The 19,244-nt window shown below is 41.5% G+C and overlaps 1 pseudogene across 1 annotated transcript in view; it reads left to right on the forward strand.

Moving 5' to 3' along the window:
• LOC149161764 (putative ubiquitin-conjugating enzyme E2 23) overlaps positions 1–19,244 on the forward strand; it is a 33,432-nt pseudogene that overhangs the window by 5,882 nt on the left and 8,306 nt on the right. Inside the window, exon 3 of the transcript XR_016261887.1 lies at positions 9,091–11,430. The product of XR_016261887.1 is annotated as a putative ubiquitin-conjugating enzyme E2 23 (transcript). The remainder of the gene's footprint in view (positions 1–9,090; positions 11,431–19,244) is intronic.

Here is a 19,244-nt window from a genome sequence, read left to right on the forward strand (position 1 = left end):
AAGGTACTGTCGTGGATCAAAGACAAAAACATGGATATCGATGCAAGTACACAAATCTCAAGGCAAATACATGGTTCCCAATGCAAGTGTTATGCTCTTAACCTACAATACGATACCAGAATACCAAATATGCGAAGAAATATACCCAGAACATAGAATAGTGAGAAAAAACAACAAGTATTTTATATTTAGAAAACAATGTTCACTTGCCTCTTCGAGGGGGCAACCTCCAATAGAGCAGAGCTCGATTACAAAATAAGACACGATGCTCCTCGCAGGGAGTCTCTATCCTTTATATATGACTCATACATGCAATACCATGGATCAATACCATGGTTTTTATTAATACCATCTATCTAATACCATGGCCCATTTGCAACTAACTGTGGTCCCGTCATTAAATGCGGGTTAACCACTTACAATTATTAATATGGGCTTTATTGACTTTTTACTATGACTCGATCCTACTACATAAATAAGGGGGTTAGGGTGGGACCCTAACATGCCCTCCCCCTTAAGAATAGCCTTGTCCTCAAGGCTGAAGCTGCGGAAACTGCTGAAGAATAGTGGCTGGTTCCCAGGTTGCATCTTCTGGAGAGGTGTCTTTCCACTTGACGAGGACTTCCCTGATCATGTGACCATGCAGGTGCCGTTCTCGTGTGTCTAGGACCTGTTCAGGTTGGAGCCAGATTGACCCTTCTTCATCCAATTCAGGTAGACTGGTTTGAATTCTGCAATTGTTCCCAATCACTTTCTTGAGGCATGAGACATGGAAAACTGGATGGATTTTTGCAGTGGGTGGCAAAGCTAGCTTGTAGGCCACTTCTCCAATGCGCTGAAGTATTTGATACGGTCTGTAGAATTTTGGAGATAGTTTCTGACAACCCTTGTCTTTGAGTGATGTTTTCTTATATGGTTGCAGCCTCAAAAATACCTGATCCCCTTCTTGAAATTGGCGCTCTGAGCGATGCTGATCTACCTGCTGCTTCATGCGGTTTTGAGCTTGATGAAGATTCTCTCTAAGATGGGCGAGCATGGTTGTGCGGTTTTGTAGGAGTTGATCCACTGCTTGTACCTTTGAGCACCCCTTGATATAAGAAGTAGGGGAAGGAGGGAGTTGACCATAAACTGCTTCATAGGGAGTCACTTTGGTGGTGGCATGATAGTTGGTGTTATACCACCATTCAGCTAGAGGTAACCACTGTACCCAAAGATGTTGCTTTTCTGAAGTGAAACACCTAAGGTAGGTTTCCAGACATTTGTTGACGACTTCAGTTTGACCATCCGTTTGTGGATGATAGGAAGTACTGAGTTTTAGTTGGGTGCCTTGTAGCCTGAAGAGTTCCTGCCAAAAATTACTGGTGAAGATCGGGTCATGATCAGACACAATAGAAGTGGGCATGCCATGCAATTTGAAGATCTGATCCATGAAAGATTGAGCGACCAAAGTCGGTGTAAACGAGTGGGGTAGGGCGCAAAAATGAACATACTTAGAAAGTCGGTCCACAACCACCATGATGACTGACTTGTTTCCTGACTTTGGAAGACCTGTAATGAAATCCATAGAAACCTCCGTCCATATTGAGGCCGGGATGGGCAACGGTTGTAATGTGCCTGGTGCTTTGACTGTCTCCCCTTTGTGGCGTTGACAGACATTGCATTCTACTACAAAAGTAAGGATGTCCTTTTTCATGCCTATCCAAAAAAATGATCTTCTAGTGCGAGCATACGTCTTCTGAAAGCCTGAATGTCCTGCAATGGGGGATGAGTGCAATTCTGCCAAAATGCAGCTTTTGAGGGTGGATGTTGGTGATATTACCACTCTGTCCTTGTAGCGAAGAATCTCATCCTGCCACGAGTAGCCCTTGGTGGAATTTGGATCCGCCTGCAATTGAGTAATGAGTTGGGAGAGCCAGGGATGTGAAAACCATTCCCTGCGAGCCTCTTCAATCCATTCTGGAATGGGAAGGGAAATTGCGAGCAGGGTACTTTCCTCCTCAAATTGGCGAGATAATGCATCTACTACACTATTTTCGCGCCCTTTCTTGTAAATGATCTCATAATCATATCCCAGCATTTTTGCGAGCCATTTATTTTGTTGTGGGGAGGATAGGCGTTGCTCCAAAAAATATTTAACACTGTGATGGTCTGTGCAGATTTGGAAACGTCGCCCCAATAAGTAAGGTCGCCAGGTATCTACTGCATGTAATATGGCCATCATTTCCTTCTCATAGGTAGATTGTCCTAGATTCTTCCCACTTAGTTGTTGGCTTGTGAAGGCCAAGGGTCGACCTTCCTGCATTAAGACCGCCCCAATACCCGTACCCGAAGCATCACATTCAATGACAAAAGATTTGGTGAAATCAGGGAGTGCTAAGACTGGAGTGGAACACATGGCATTTTTGAGAGCTGTAAATGCCTGTTGTGCGTCATCATTCCAGAAGAATGAATTTTTCTTGAGGAGTTGAGTGAGGGGCTTCGCAATGCGACCATAATTGTGGACAAATTTGCGATAATAGCCTGTGAGACCCAAAAATCCTCTCAGGCTCTTCAAGGTCTTAGGTTGAGGCCAATCCTGCATTGCCTGGATCTTTTTGGGGTCCACCTTGACACCTTCACGCCCCACAATGTGGCCCAAATACTCAACTTCTTCCATGCCAAAAGAACACTTGGACATCTTAACAAATAATTTATGCTTGCGGAGCAGTTGCAAGAGCAGATCTACATGCTGAAGATGTGCGGCCCAAGTGCAACTATAGATGAGGATGTCATCGAAGAAGACAAGGACAAATTTCCTGAGATATGGTTTGAGAAGGTGGTTCATAAGGCTCTGAAAAGTAGATGGGGCATTAGAAAGACCGAATGGCATGACCAGGAACTCATAATGGCCTTCATGAGTTTTGAAAGCAGTCTTTGGAATGTCGACTTCCTTCATGCGAATTTGGTGGTAGCCTGAGCGAATATCGAGCTTAGTGAAGAATTGAGCCCCATTGAGTTCATCCAGTAAATCATCAACAACCGGGATGGGAAATTTATCTTTGACTGTCAACTTATTGAGGGCCCTGAAGTCTGGACACATCCGCCATTCCCCATCTTTCTTGAGCACCATGACCACCGGTGATGAATAAGGACTAATGCTGGGACGAATGACACCTGCTTCCAAAATTTCCTTGATTATTTTTTCTATTTCATTCTTTTGGGTGAACGGATATCTGTATGGGCGCACATTTGGTGGTTGGGCCCCTGGAACCAAGGTGATGCTATGATCATGTTCCCCTCTCGAGGGTGGAAGCTCATGAGGCTTGTCAAAGACTGGCAGATGGTTATTTAAAATCTGTTGCATCTCAGGATGAATTGGTAGAGAATTGGGTTCGACGGCCTGGATGGCATTAAATTGAGCTATAACTCCATGATGGCCCTTTTTTAGCAATTTTTCCATCCTATGTGAGCTGATGATAGAGGGAGCTCCCGCCTGGAGTCCGCGGAGGGTATGTGTGGAGTTGTTCTGCTTAAAGCTCATATATAACTCCTGGAAATCCATTGTGATTGGCCCAAGAGTGCGAAGCCATTCAGCACCGAGGACAATGTCGCACCCTCCCATGTGTATGAAAAACATGTGGGTCTTCAACTGATAATCCCCCATTGAAGTTTGATATTTTCACATCGGCCTTCACATTTCATTGTTCCCCCATCCGCAATTTGGACTTGGAAGTTAGAAACTGCTCGTACAAAACAATGCACGGCTTCCGCAACTTTTTGATGGATGAAATTATGTGTGCTTCCACTGTCAATCAAGACTACTACTGGGCGATGTTTAATAAAACCTCTGATTTTGAGAGTTTGCGGTGAAGAAATCCTTGCCAAAGCATGCAGCGAAATAACTGGTTCGTCAGGGACATTGTCCTTCTGGTTGTCCTCTTTTGCCTCCTCAGGTTCCTCAAGTGGTGGGGCTTCCTCCGATGAGCTGTAATCAGTGGCATCAATTTGAAAAAATTGGGCTCCTTGCATTTATGACCTGGGGAGTATTTTTCATCACAGTAGTAACATAATCCCTGCTTTCTTCTTTCGGCCATTTCTGCAGGTGACACCTTTTGAACCTTAAGTGTTTGAGTCGTGCTGTGAGCCTGTGGGGGGCGACCCTTGGCGGTGAAATTTGGGCGAATGGACTGGGCCGCTAACACACGTTCCACGTTACGAGCTACCTTGCAAGCCTCCGACCATGTGGGAGGGTGGTGTAGTCGGACATGGGCTTGTATGGCCTCTTTAAGACCGCTGGTAAAACATTCCGTGTAGAACGCATCCGAGAGATCCCTAGTGCGGAAAGCTAATGCTTCAAAGGCTGTAACATATTCATCCACTATGCCAGTCTGTCGGAGCTTAGTGAGACGACCCAAAAAAGAAGATTCCTGGTCAAAGCGCCATGTAAGAGCTTTTTTGAAGGTGGCCCAAGTCATAAAACTTCCATTGCAACGTTGATGCCATTCCCACCATTGCCATCTTTCATTGTCCAAGTACATGCTCCCCACCATAAGCTGAGTCTCATTATCTAAGATGTTATTCAGATTGAAATACTGCTCCATTTGTGCTACCCATGCGGCCGTGTGAGAACCATCAAATTTATGCATATCCAGCTTGGGAGGTCGCGGACGGGATTGTTGGCGGGTGCCCCAGAGGTGAAGAGAGTGGCTAGACTCACCCTCACTGTGTCCATTGCCAATATACGCCTCCTCGCGAGCTTCCTCCTTGCCCTTAGAGAGTGCATCAGATAGTTTGTCAAGCTGAGCTTGGATGGCTTGCAAGGATTGTTCAAGTTTGTCGATCTTCTCATTGGCCATAGCTTGAGCTCTAGTTTCTACCATGCACCGATCCGATGTACTTGAAATTTGGGACCGCCCGAATTTTTTTCGCTAACAATTGAATGGTACCACCTTGATCAGCTCGTCGTCCTGATTCTTATGGGCTAGATTTATTTATTTTATTTATTTATTTATTTTATTTTTTATTTTTTTATTTTCTGAAAACTCCTAACGGAGTTTTACTCCTTGCTTAGGAATACTGCAGTAGCCGAATCCTCAAAATGTCAATGCTGCCAAAAGTCCTGCGAAAATCACGCCCCGGTATAGGAACCCCACACAACTACTCAGATCTGGTGGATCTGAGAGATCTGAATGGCTGATCGGGTAGCTCTGATCGGCGGAACAGATTGCTGCTGCGGATCTGATGGATCTAATAGATCGGAATGGCTGGTCTGCTAACTCGGAACTGCGGGACTGATGTCTGCTGCTGCTGCAAACCCCTTGCGAGATCTGATCTGGCAGAGATTATGCGTGATCCCAAGATAGAAAAGGGAACTATGGTCTCGAGGAGTGTCAGGTGCTACAGATCACAATATACATAAGGGTCTGACAGTAGTACTCGGCCCAATGTTTCAGGGCTCTAACTAAGGAGGATCAACCGTACCCTTAGCCATACAACTCGACTACCCTATTGTACGGGTGAGTAATCTCTCCGAGTGCTGTTCTCGGTGTACTGTAGCAGCAAGACGACCGACAGTTTATCTATGGCGAGGTTTCAAAGGAGCTAGGGGGCTTCCGATATACCCAGAGGGTACTTGGAAGACAGTCCGTGCGCGGTTCTGTCTAATGCGCTACTACTCAAAGGGGTACCCACAGGGGTTACAAGGGAGTCCAACAAGCGTGACCACCTCTTGTATTTTTGTGTGCATGCCTCCCCAAATCCGTAGGTTTATGCGCTCAACGACAGATCCCGTGGTTTAAAGACGCCGGAACACGTCTCTAGCCAAAATTTTTTTTGCTAAGAAATGGAGATCCCACCTGCCCTGGAAAGTGCTCTGATACCACTTGTTATGCTCTTAACCTGCAAGACGATACTAGAATACCAAATATGCGAAGAAATATACCCAGAACATAGAATAGTGAGAAACAACAACAAGTATTTTATTATTCAGAAAACAATGTTCACTTGCCTCTTCGAGGGGGAAACCTCCAATAGAGCAGAGCTCGATTACAAAATAAGACACGATGCTCCTCGTAGGGAGTCTCTATCCTTTATATATGACTCATACATGCAATACCATGGATCAATACCATGGTTTTTATTAATACCATCTATCTAATACCATGGCCCATTTGCAACTAACTGTGGTCCCGTCATTAAATGCGGGTTAACCACTTACAATTATTAATATGGGCTTTATTGACTTTTTACTATGACTCAATCCTACTACATAAATAAGGGGGTTAGGGTGGGACCCTAATAGCAAGGTGCCCACCTATAGTGAGAGCTAGGCCTCAATATACATGCTATTAAGTAGTGCACATCAGAGTGACTTCCTATAACTAAAACATAATGTTACTTAGTTTTTATGATGTGCCTAAGTTTTACCATGGTGGGGACAACCTTAACCTCTATTACATGTGACAACTCCTAAGACAAAAGGTATTTCCTAGGACACTAAGTTTGGAGTATATGATGTCAAGGGAGGGGAATTTTTTGAATTGTCTACCACAGCCACGCATAGGTCTTTAAAGATGTTCATCCATGAGTGCCTTTAAAGATGAGGATGTGCTTAGCATTGTTTCTTGAATCTTGGCATTTTTTCTTACTACCCCTTTGCTTCCCTTTTTCTTTCTTTTTTTCTTTTATTTTTATTTGGTCCCTTTTCTTTAGATATGCATTGTGCATGGGACTAGAGGCATTGGTTTCATTGTGAGGTGGCATGGTTCAAGCTTTATTATTTATCTTTTTTCATTTTAGCTACTTTATGCTCGAGAGCATAAAGCTCATAGCTTTTAGATGAGTTTTTCCTCACGAGACTAATAATGATACACCTTCATCGTATGACATATGATAAATCAATCATGAGTGGGAATATGATAAATGTTTATGGATGTTAATGAGAGGATGAAGAAGTGTATAGGTCTCTAGTAGTACAACTTGACTCAAGAGATGATGACGCTTATGTAAAGGAAAATTCCCCCCCCCCCCCCCCCCCCCCATGGTACCAGAGGCAAAAAATAAAAAACTTGAGTGTTGTGATGTGTTATTAAATTACACCTAACATTAACCACAAGCACAAATATATAAGAAACAGTAACACTAAATACAAGCAAGAACCAAAACACCAAGAAGCCATAGTATATAACTGAAGCAAACAACTAAAACCGAGGGGCGCTATCATCATGTATGTCAGTTGCATGTGCAACTGTCAAGGTAAATGTGTGCAATATCTCTAGTGACAAGCAAGTCTGTTGGGCAAGTCCATTGTGTGAAATGGAATAATCATGTAGTAGAAGTCTAGAAGGATGTCATCAATGTGTGCTGTGAATGACAAGCAAGAGTGCTCACATCAAATGTGAACTGTAACGTCGTGCCATTGAAAGAGTGGTGCTGGTACTAGTTGCCCATATGCGATCACAATCTCCTAATGCCATATGGGGAGCAACACTATGAGAGAGTCACTCTTGCTTGAAAAGGTTCCTTCAATTTTTGAAGCTAAGTGCAACCTAAATGTTCTAGCTTTTGTCGAGTTAATTTTGTCAATACAACAATTACCTTTTTAGAAATGTGCAAAACATGTTGCTTGATACCACTGTAACTAAATAATATCATCATCCCCACTGTTTTTTTGGTTTGTTTTGGGTTTTTTTCATGTATTGAAGGATGGCTTTTTGTGGGTTGTATGGGCCTTCAACAAATTTTGAAAACAGTTTGTAAAAGCATTGGTTTTCCCACTCCACTTCTATCTACACTTCCAATCTTCAGTGGTTAAGCAGAAAAGTTGTTATCCTCTGCAACTAGGTTCAAATCTCACTTGTGACATGTTTGCTCCTTGTGGGTTGTAGGTCACATGTTCAAAATTGGTTGAGACCCCTAGGGTTACCAGCTGCTATTGTGGTTGGTGGTTGAGTTTCCCTCCATTTGGATATTCGAGGTTAGAGGCTCTCCATGAGGTTTGCCTCTTCATGAGGTTTGGGGATTAGTTTGACTTGAGAGGCCATTGTTTGTGGAATTCACATGAAAGGCCTTCCAACTCTGGAGACCTTCCATCTGCCATGCCTGGTTAACTTTGAGCAACTCATCTAATACTAGAGGCTATTGAAGGAGGCTTTGCTTAAATTGAGAGGTTCAAGGGTGTAATTTGCCTCAGAGAGCCCTTTTCTCCTAATAAGATGAAAATCCTTCAATCTTGGTCTTGGAAAAAATTCCTTATTTGGTCTTCATCTTATGTTAACTCTCCTTGCTGTTTTGAGCAATACAATAGCTCTGAAGTGCGTTTATTTTCAAGTATTGAAATTAAAGATACATCCTTTAATTTAGACATAAGAAAATTGAAATTGAGGTTTCAAAACTGTAAAAACCGTAACAAGCTTGGCACAACTTTTGATGGCAAGGCCATTGGAATTCTATTATACCTGAGATGAGAACTGTTCAACATTTTTCTCTATTTGGTTTGAGGTGTAATCTGATTTCTGAAGAGAGTATGAGAAATAAAACAAATCCAAAGGGCATTTTATGTATATAGTTCTTAAAGTGCATATGTGATATTGCTTGCTGGTATTGATTTCTTTGTTTAGAAGTTATGTTCTTTAATGAAGTTCATGAACACACACACCCTCCTTTCTTTCAAACTTGGGTGGCATAGTGCTTTCCTTATTTGCTTGGAATATTTTATTGGAATTGGGTGAGGTAGTTCTTTTTCATTTCAACTTCAAATTTTACGTATCACTTGTTAGGTTTCAGGGTTTAGTTGTAATCTATACACATCATTTTCAGGTTTGAATATTGGAACAACAATTACAGGATATAATTCTTATGGTATATAATCACGGTTTTAAATTTAAGACTGGGACTCTGGAAAGCCCTTCTAGTCTATTTGTAGGATTAACATGGTTTTATGTTGCCTAGCCCTTCTTTCATGGCTGCTATTTATGTCTCAAAATGTCTTTATAGTATTAATATTTTCGTTTGGCCAATTCTGGTATGCAAATTTTGTGCATTGTGTTGATTCATTACATCGCAAATAAAATGTTTTGACAACTATTTTGTTGCAATGAAAATCCAAAACAGAACGGAGTTGGACATTTCTAAGTATCAAAGCTTACAACTAAAGATATCCCTGCTCATATTGCATCACAAAGTTTGTTTGTATTCATTTGAAGCTACAATGGGAGACATTCATGATGACAGAGATTGTGCCACACTACCGGAGAATACCGTCTGCTCACTGAAAGAGCCATTTAATTCCACTGAAATGTGTAAAGAAAGCCTTTTATGCAAGTCTGATAGTTATTCAAGAGAGACGTGCGAATCAGAACCAACAGGTGTTTCTGCTGGGAAGTGCACATCTATGTCTACAGGGCAATTCGGAGAAAGCTCTTTGGCTGCTGGGCAATCGGGGGAGGAAAGCTCCTTAGCTTCAGGAAAGTTGAAAGAAAGCTCCTCAGGTGGTTTGACAAAGTCTTCACGGAAGGGTTGTCAAAAGCCAACTATTGCAAGTGTTTACAGACAAGATGTAATCCAACATGCTTCAGAAGAGGGTGTGTTTGGATTGGTAACTAAAGTTGCAGGTGATTCAGATTCTGATAGTGATAATGAAGATCAGGATGATGCTGAATCTCTTTCGGGGGATCATGCACGAGTAGTTTGTTCAAACCTTTCAGAGACAAATGAAAAAAATGAAGATCTTGTGGTAGTTGACAGGAGCTTTTTGCATGGTGACATTGTTGCAGCTGTTTCAGATCCGAAAGGGCAGATAGGCAGAGTAGTTAATGTTGAAATTTTGGTAGATCTGAAGTCAGCTACTGAAGAAATTAAACAAAATGTCTCCAGCAGGAAACTAAGACCGATAAGGGCCTTTGCAAAGGGTGATTACGTGCTTCATGGACCTTGGCTGGGTAGAGTGGTTAAGGTTGTGGATAATGTGACGGTTTTGTTTGATGATGGTTCAAAGTGTAAAATAATGATGGATGATCCAAAACGCCTCATGCCTGTTTCCAGGAGCCTTTTGGGAGATACAGATTATGATTACTATCCAGGTCAGCGTGTACTACGAGGTAGTTCTTCAGTGGCTTTCGGGAATGCTGGATTGTTGCCAGGTACATGGAAGGCAAGTCGCATGGAAGGCACAATAAGTAATGTGGAGGTGGGATCAGTATATGTTTACTGGAACGTTGCAGCAAATCTTGGCCCTAATTCGAAGTCAACAACCATCCCTGCATATATGCAGGATCCTAAAGAGTTGAAGCTCTTGTCTTGTTTTCCATATCCAAATTGGCAACTAGGTGATTGGTGTCTCCTTCCCACATCTGAAAGGAGAATCTTAGGCATAACTGCCACTGCCAAGCAAGATACGGCACCAGATAGAAACACAGAAACACTTGTAGGGAATCACACTTTTCCTGCTTCAGATTCCGGTGTCCCTACAATTTCGGAATCAGTTGGGAATGACATTGTATCCAATTTGGATTCTTGTATTCCTGCTTGTTCAGGCTCAAAACCTTTGATGCCTGACAACTGTGTTTTACGCTGGGGTGTTCATAAACGCAGAGTCAGGCGAGATAAGAAAGTTCACAAAAAAGAAGACATTCTTGAACGGGCACTTGTTGTTGTGAACACTAAGACTAAGGTTGATATACTTTGGCAAGATGGCACAACATCCTTTGGAATAGATTCCAAGGTTTTGTTTCATGTGGATAATCTTGGTGAGCATGATTTCTGGCCTGGACAATATGTGCTGGAGAAGGGCTCAGAGGAGGATGTAGAAGATCTGGAATCAAAGCGTTTAGCAGTTGTGAAAAGTGCCAATTCAAAAGAGCGCACAGCTGTAGTGAGGTGGCTGAAACCTATGTTGCAGCCGGAAAAACCGAGAGAGTTTGACAAAGAAGAAGTGGTAAGTGTCTATGAGCTAATTGAGCACCCAGATTACAATTATTGTATTGGGGACATTGTTATTCGACTGCCCTCTGTTGCAGAGCTACCAGAAGTGTCTGGTGTTGTTGAATCATCAGTTGATGATAAGGTGTGTCAAAACATCTCACCACTTGAGAATTGTATGAAAACAGAAAATGATTCAAACATTGAGAAAGATTGTGAAATGGAGCCAAAACCTGAGTATTGTATTAGAACAGAATATCTTCAGAACAGAGATCTTTGAGAAAAAGACAAAAAGCTAAGGCTGGTCTGGCCTTTGAGGATCAGTCTGGTGATGATAAAGAAATTGAACTGAAGCCAAAATGTGTAAATGACACCAAAAGTACAGAGCAAATTTTCCAGCAAGGGTCTTCAAGAAGTTGTAAGGCTAAAGTAGGTATGAATACCGAAGAATCAGATTTATCCTCGATTGGGAATATTATAGGTCTCAAAGACGGGGATATTGAAGTGATGTGGGCAGATGGAATGATTTCAAAAGTAAGTGCTCTCTTGTTTTTGCTTGGATCTATTCTTTGTTACATTGATGTTGACTCTTTTGTGATTGGCTTCACTAACAATGCAGTATTTAAGTAAATTTTGGTACTGGTTTCCTTCATTTGAGTTTTCTAGTGGCTTAGGTGTTAAATTTGATATATTATTGTCTGTGACAGTAAGTTGTTCTATTTGAAATTCAGTTCTGACTACCCTTTTAAACGTTTTAACTGTAGTCAAAGTTGCACAGGACATAAACATTTTCTCCTCAGGACAATTAAATAAGAAGTTAAGAAGGGTCCTACCTTTTTTATCAGTCCAGACTCCAACCATTTGACATTATAGTGCATCCAGTGTGTTCCCATGATGCCTTAAACTCCTCCAACCTAGTAGTGCAATTGGCCTTTTCATTTTGAAAAATAGGCCCTCTCAACTCATCATAGGAAGGGGCCTTGTACCCCACGGCAACAATAGTAACATCATTGAACATACGCTGGTAGACTGGATTGTTATTAGCAATGTTGAAAGGAATATCCCTACATAAAAAACACCTACCCACCAGCTTGTCAACTTATTCCTTCTCTTTTATTTTAAACATTGACTTGATGGAAGGTTGTGTACCAAGTGTTTTTCTTGGAACAAAGAAAAATGAGGTCGATAAAGGGCCGACCATTGTGGAAGATGATGTTGAAGAACCATTGTCACTTCCTCCCCCTGGGTTCTTGTAACTCTTCCCCTTGTAACTTGACTTTTCACAGCTTGCTTGTTCTCTTTGGCTACATCCATATCTGCAAGAGCTTTGTTTGCAATACAGAGGATTTCTAGGCTTGCTTCTATGCAAATTTCTATTTTATGTCCTGAAATTTGTGCAAGGTGGTAACCAGGGGACTTCCTTGTCAATTTTTGATCACATAACTTGCAAAACAAAATTTTAAAATTTTGACCTCGTAAATTGCAATTCAAATTTTGCCTATTGAATTCGCCCTCGGGGTCACCATATTCCCACATAGCATCCAAATGTCTTGGCATTTTAGTCTTCAATGTAAATTATTAAAGTTAGGGTAAAAAAATTGAAAAAAATTTAAAATCAACATTCTTAGAATCAAAATATGAAAAATTGCATTAAAAAATACAAATCTGAATGATACATAAATGGTAGATCTCCTAGAGAGAAAATTGATAGGCATGCAAAACCTATCAAAAATTAAAAAAGGGAGGAGGATATACCTGCAAATACACCATGGGATTCCCTCCCCACTTCACAATAAATTTATGATGGCAAACAAAACACACGCTCTCCTTCAAAAGATGACAAAAAACTAATGGGTAAAGTAAACCTCATGAAAAATCTTTAAAAAACAAAAAAACAGTGGAAATTGATGTCCATGCCTACAAATCAATCTCCACTCCAAAAGAAACATGGTGATGGCAAAGGAAAATGGTGATCTTATCCTTGGCTCAAACAAAACCAGTCTCCTCCTTTGCTCTCCAAACCCTCCTTTTGTTTGCCAAATGAGCTAAAGAAACCTAAAAATTCACTTATGCACATCTGTCCATGGACTTGGTAATATTTTTAATTGTCATGATATTTTTGTTTTTGAAAAAGCTCCACTATTTACTGTCGATGATATTGTTTTTCCCAAAAAATTGTGACATCATGATATTATCGCAATGTTGGTAACATTTATTTTACTTTTAATTATTTAAGTCACTTATAATAAATCAGTTTTCCATAATAATACAAAATTGAATGATACATAAATGGTAGATCACCTAGAGAGAAAATTGATAGGCATGCAAAACCTATCAAAAATTAGAAAAAGGGAGGTGGACATACCTGCAAATACACCATGGGATACCCTACAAATGTGTCCATAGTCGAGGGAAATCAATCTCCACTCCAAAAGAAACATGGTGATGGCAAAGGAAAATGGTGATTTCATCCTTGGCTCAAACAAAACCAGTCTCCTCCTTTGCTCTCCAAACCCTCCTTTTGTTTGCCAAATGAGCTAAAAAAACCTAAAAATTCACTTATGCACATCTGTCCATGGACTTGGTAATATTTTCCATTGTCATGATATTTTTGTTTTTGAAAAAGCTCCACTATTTACTGTCGATGATATTGTTTTTCCCAAAAAATTGTGACATCATGATATTATCGCAATGTTGGTAACATTTATTTTACTTTTAATTATTTAAGTCACTTATAATAAATCAGTTTTCCATAGGGATGCACCTCCTAGGGTGGAGAGTGTGGCGGTGGCCCTCATGTTTTTTCCCATGCTTCCCAGATGGGTGGACACCTAGGGGAATGTTTCCCCACATTCCCTTTTTGGGGAACATGGGGAAACACTAGGGATAAATGTTTCCCCAATGCGTGGGACATGTTTCCCGAAGGGGGACTTATGGGTGCACCCTCGCCCCTTCCCCCACAAAAAAAGAAAAAGAAAATTTGTGCTTCTAGGTGTTCCCAGAAGGATTGTTTTTGGGCGTCGTCCTTGAAAAGGGGTGCTTTTGGGTATCACCCCCAAGTAAAGGGGTGCATCTGGGCATTACCCCCAAATTTTTGCCAATAAAGGCTTTGATGCTTATTTACTTTCTCTCTTTGATGCTTATTGTCCATTGTCAATTTTCAGTTCTAACTTTTGAGTCTTGATTCTAGATACCTGACATCAGATTGAGTCTTTGACTTGACACTTTTTACTAATTTTGAGTTTGAGTTAGACTTCAGTATCAACTATTTTTCTTAGTGCTAATAAGATCCTAGAATGATGAATTTAAATCAATATATCAATATTTTACTGTGTCTATTTAATTTATTTTTGATGAATCAATGTATATCATTACTGAATCTTAATTTGAATCATGTTTATATCATTTACAAATTTGAATTTAGTACTAATTTATTATTAAGAAAAACTTGTCCAGATAGATCACATCAGTTTTTGTATCAATGCGTGTCAAACCCCTACTAAGGTTCATCATCGGGAAAAGAATGGAAGTGAGATCAACAGACCATATGTTTATAGTAGAGGTGCAATGGTAAATTCAAACGACTATGAAATTAAATAATAATAAAATAAATTGGAACATTATATAATATATTAAAATAAATAATACAATTAAAAGAAAAAGTTTCCATTATTATTAATATATCTAAATCAAATAAATTAGTTATAAACAACCTCAAAAATACAGTGATTAATTGGCTTTTTGATTATTATTATTATTTTTTTTTCTTGCAGAAAAAACCCATAATTTTCATTAATAGAAATATAAATTACACTTTGTAAACACGTGTGTATGCATTATACGTCACAAAAAAGACACAACTTTTCAAGAGATCAGAAATATGATTATATGTGGTAGGAAAATGGCAAAAAGCCTATAATATGCCAAAAAAGAACACAAATAAATAGAAAAATTCCATTTATGGATGACCATGTGTGCTGCTTTTTTCCTTTTTTCCTTTCCTTTCCTTTGTTGCACCTTTTGCCATCCTTCCAGATCTGGATCAATCAGAACCAAAGCAAGTTCTTGGCCCCCATCTAGATGAGGAGAATCTTTGCCTAAATCTAAGGACTCTGAAACGTGTGCTCGTTTAGTGCCTCCTTGACCTACTGGAGACTGCTGGTTTCCTAAATGTGGGCCCATCAAGGATGGACATATTGAGGGTTGATGTTCTACATTTGGAGCCATAGTTGGCGAGGAGGCAAATCCAACTTGAACCGCATCCCCCCTCCATTTTATCTTCAGTTTGTGTTGGTTGAGTCTTTATTTTCCTCCTCCTCGTCTTCCGAAAGTGGAGGATCACCAAACTGCCGTCCTTTTGGCCTGTTTGGCTGCTTCTTCTTCCTTTCTGGGATGTTCTTTGCCATAGAACATGTGTTTTGTAGATGACACACGACATCTGAAGGCCATGTTTTCATAATTTAAAGTTTGTGTCCAGTGAAAATTCTTGTGCTTCATAGTGATGTGATCTGGTAGTCCTTTGCTAAGATCTATCTCCACACAAATCCTAGCAAAAGTGAAAATTCCTGTTGAAATTTGGTACCGGAGGACAGGTGGTTCCCTTAGGCTTTGATCTTTGGCCTAGGGAAAAGTGTCCAAAAGAATTTAATTTTTCTCCTAAAGTAACTTTATAATTTTTATAAAGTTAAATCTAATTTAAAAGTGACTTTAAGTGATAAAGTTACTAAGTCTAATTTTAAAGTGACTTTTATAAAGTCAATGAAAAATTAGAAAGGAAAAGTGACTTTGGAAATAAATGACTAAGTGGGTCTTTATTAAAGTGGGGTGAATTAAAAAAATAGAAAGTGAGATTTAAATGAGCATTTAATCTCAGCCATTGATCTAAATCTATTTCAGCCATTGGATTTAGGGATCACCCAAAAGTCATTAGGGTTGGGTTAAGGGAGGAAAAGGAAAAAAAAAAGATCATTCATTCTTTCATGAGCAGATTGAGAGAAGGAGAGCAAGAGAGCAAGGGAGATTTCTGGACAGCTGAGAGCGGAGTTTCAGCAGCTGAAAGCAGAGAGAGTTTTAGCAAAGCGGAGTTTCAGCAGCTGAAAGGTGAGAGCAGTTTCAGCCGCTGAGAGCGGAGTTTTCAGCAGCTGAAAGCGGTTTTGTACAGCAACAGCCGCGGTTATTACAGCAACAGCTGCGGAGTATCTGCAGTGGTGTATCAGCAAGGGAGATAAGTTGTAAAGTTGTTTGCTGATTTTTTTTTTTTTTGCTGAATATTTCTCTACTGTAAAAAGGCATTTTCAGAAATAAAGAAGAGCTCTCAAACTGGTTTTCCCCAAGAGTTGTAGGGGGTTTTTCCAGGGTCAAGTTGACAAAAATCTCAGTGTTTTAATGTGTTTTAATGGCTGTTTATTACCGCTGATTTTTATTTCTGCAATTTCCAGCATTCTGTAAAATTTCCAGAATTTGTGTTTTCAGCAATATTTATTTTTTCCAGCTTGTTAAATGTATGGTTATGGGAAAAGGAATTTAACTATATGGGAGAAATAAGGAGAAACTGAAAACCGGGGTGGGAAAACAGAAATTTTTACATGGTATCAGAGCTTGAGTGCTGAAGGGCAGTTTGGGACAGCAAAAGGAAAAATTACAGTTGCTGATTTTTCACTCAGAAAATTCCAGCAAGCTGATTTTTCATAAACAACAGTTTTATCTTTACTACAGCAGTGCTATTTTTCAGTTTTAGGACAGCAGATGTCATTGGGATTGAGGGTGGAGGATAGGCTGGATGGGCATACAAATTACAGCGTTTGGAAGGAGAGAATGCAGAGTATCTTTGAGGAGGCAGAAGTCTGGGATATCATGGTGCATACCACACAGAACCCTGTTGTTGTGCCTACTGATGCTACTCAGTTGACAGCTTATAATAAAAAGAACAAGGGTAAGAGGCTGATTCTAGACGGAATCAAAGACCATTGCATTCCTCATGTGAGAGGAAAGAGCAATGCCCATGAGATGTGGACAGCATTGTCCAATCTCTACCAGAGTACCAATGAGAACCGGAAGATGGTCCTGAAGGAGAAGCTGAAGAACATTAAGATGGGTAATGATAGTGCAGCTGGATATCTCACAAAGATTACTAATGTGAGAGATGAGTTGGCAGCGATTGGAGAGGCCATTCCACCCACTGAGTTGGTGCGTATTGCAGTGAATGGCCTCCCCCGTTCATGGTTGAACTTTGCTGATGGGGTTTGTGCACGTGAGACCCTTCCCACATGGGAGAGGTTTTGGGATGATTGCATTCAGACAGAGATCAGGAAAGGACAGCTTGGGGCAGCCAAGCCAGTTGAGCAGGATGAGGACGTAGCACTGGTGGCAGGAGGCAAGAAAGGCAAAGGGAAGAAGCAGGCTTCCACAAGCAGTGGTGGGGGCAAAGGCAAAGGTAAAGGTAAACAGGGGAACACACAGAAGGACTATTCCAAGGTGAAGTGTTGGAATTGTCAGAAGATGGGACACTATGCAGTTGTGTGCCCGAGAAGAAGAAGAAGAAGGGGAAGAACCAGGACGTGGCAGCTTCAGCAGAGATTGAGGACTTTGCAGGTCGTTTTGACCGAGAGTTTGCGTTCATTACATGTGAGTCCTCTAGTGCAGGATCACCTGCCACACAGGTTCAGAGGGAGCATGCTTTTCCCTCGATTAGCGGAGCATCTTCAGGTATCTGGTATGTGGACAGTGGGGCTTCACGTCATATGACAGGAGTCCGTGAGTACTTCTCAGAGCTTTCAGAGAGTGGCACTGATATTGAGGTAGTACTCGGTGATGACAGAGTTGTTAGAGCAGTCGGGGTGGGGACAGTGACATTTCAGAGGGAGTCCAAACCTCCCTTGAAGGTGTCAGATGTTCTTTATGTGCCAGGGATGAGGAAGAACCTCATATCCGTCTCAGCTTTGGAGGACAGAGGATATGAGGTACTGTTCAGGGGAGGACAGGTGTTGATGTATCCCAGGGCACTCCAGCTGATTCAGCTAGAGTGATAGGTGTACGCCATGCAAAGGTGTACAAGTTTGCATTTCAGCCCCTTTTGGCATTGAGCAGTAGTACCGACAGCAGAGCTAGCAGTTCTGAGCTGTGTGAGATTTGGCACCGCAGGATGGGACATATGTATCATGGAGCCTTGAGGACATTGCGAGAGATCACTACAGGTGTGCCAGATTTCAGTACTGATCACTTTGATACTTGCAGAGGTTGTGCGATGGGCAAGTTTGCCAAATCCCCTTTTCCCAGCAGTGACAGCAGAGCGACGGGGATACTTGATTTGATTCATTCCGATGTGAGCGGTCGGATGTCTCATGTTTCCTTGAGTGGATATGAGTACTATGTTTTATTCATTGATGATCACTCCAGGAGGACCTGGATTTATTTTTTGAAGACCAAGAGTGAGGTCTTCAAGCGGTTTCAGGAGTTCAGAGCTCTTGTGGAGACTCAGACAGGTCGAAAGATCAAGTCCTTGAGGTCGGACAATGGAGGAGAGTACACCCTTGGAGAGTTTGTTGACTATTGTGCGGAGGCAGGCATTAGGAGGGAGTTCACTGTTCCTTACAACCCCCAGCAGAACGGGGTTGCAGAGAGGAAGAACAGATCCATCATAGGGGCTGCCAAAGCCATGTTACATGATCAGGGGTTGCCATTGTTCTTGTGGGCAGAGGCCTGCAACACAGCTGTTTACTTGCAGAACAGGAGTCCGCATCGTGCCTTGGGGCACATGACTCCGGAGGAGGCTTTCTCTGGGAAGAAGCCTGATATTGGTCATCTTCATATCTTTGGATGCATTACATACTCCTATATACCCAAGGAGAAGAGGACCAAACTAGAGCCCACCGCAGAGAAGGGTATCTTTGTGGGCTACAGTGAGACCTCAAAGGCCTTTCGGATTTACATTCCTGCACAGAGGAGAGTTGTTGTCAGACGGGATGTGAAGTTCGAGGAGGACAGGGCCTTTAGGAGGTCACGGGAGTTAGAGTATCTGGATCAGCCAGACCCTCAGCAGCAGTTGAGTCAGTCGCAGGGATCCAGTGGGCAGGGATCAGAAGGATCAGGAGGTACATCTATGAGGATGTCAGGTCCGTCAGTGAGCAGTGGCTCATCGAGCCAGAGGGGTGGTGCTCCGGGCAGCATGCAGAGCAGTTCACAGAGCAGTTCACTAGGGAGTCCACTGATGGACAGTTCACACGGTACCTCAGCTTCTACAGGTTCAGGTGCAGGCAGGAGGACAGCAGACAGACAGTCAGGAGTTCAGGCTACTGATGATGATGAGGAGGAGGAGTTTCATTCTCCGGTGGGAGAAGTGCGCTCAGGGA

The sequence above is a fragment of the Pinus tabuliformis genome, chromosome 5_2 (assembly GCF_031772625.1).
Source record: "Pinus tabuliformis cultivar Carrire ecotype Pingquan chromosome 5_2, CPIR1, whole genome shotgun sequence".
Lineage (NCBI taxonomy): Eukaryota > Viridiplantae > Streptophyta > Pinopsida > Pinales > Pinaceae > Pinus > Pinus tabuliformis.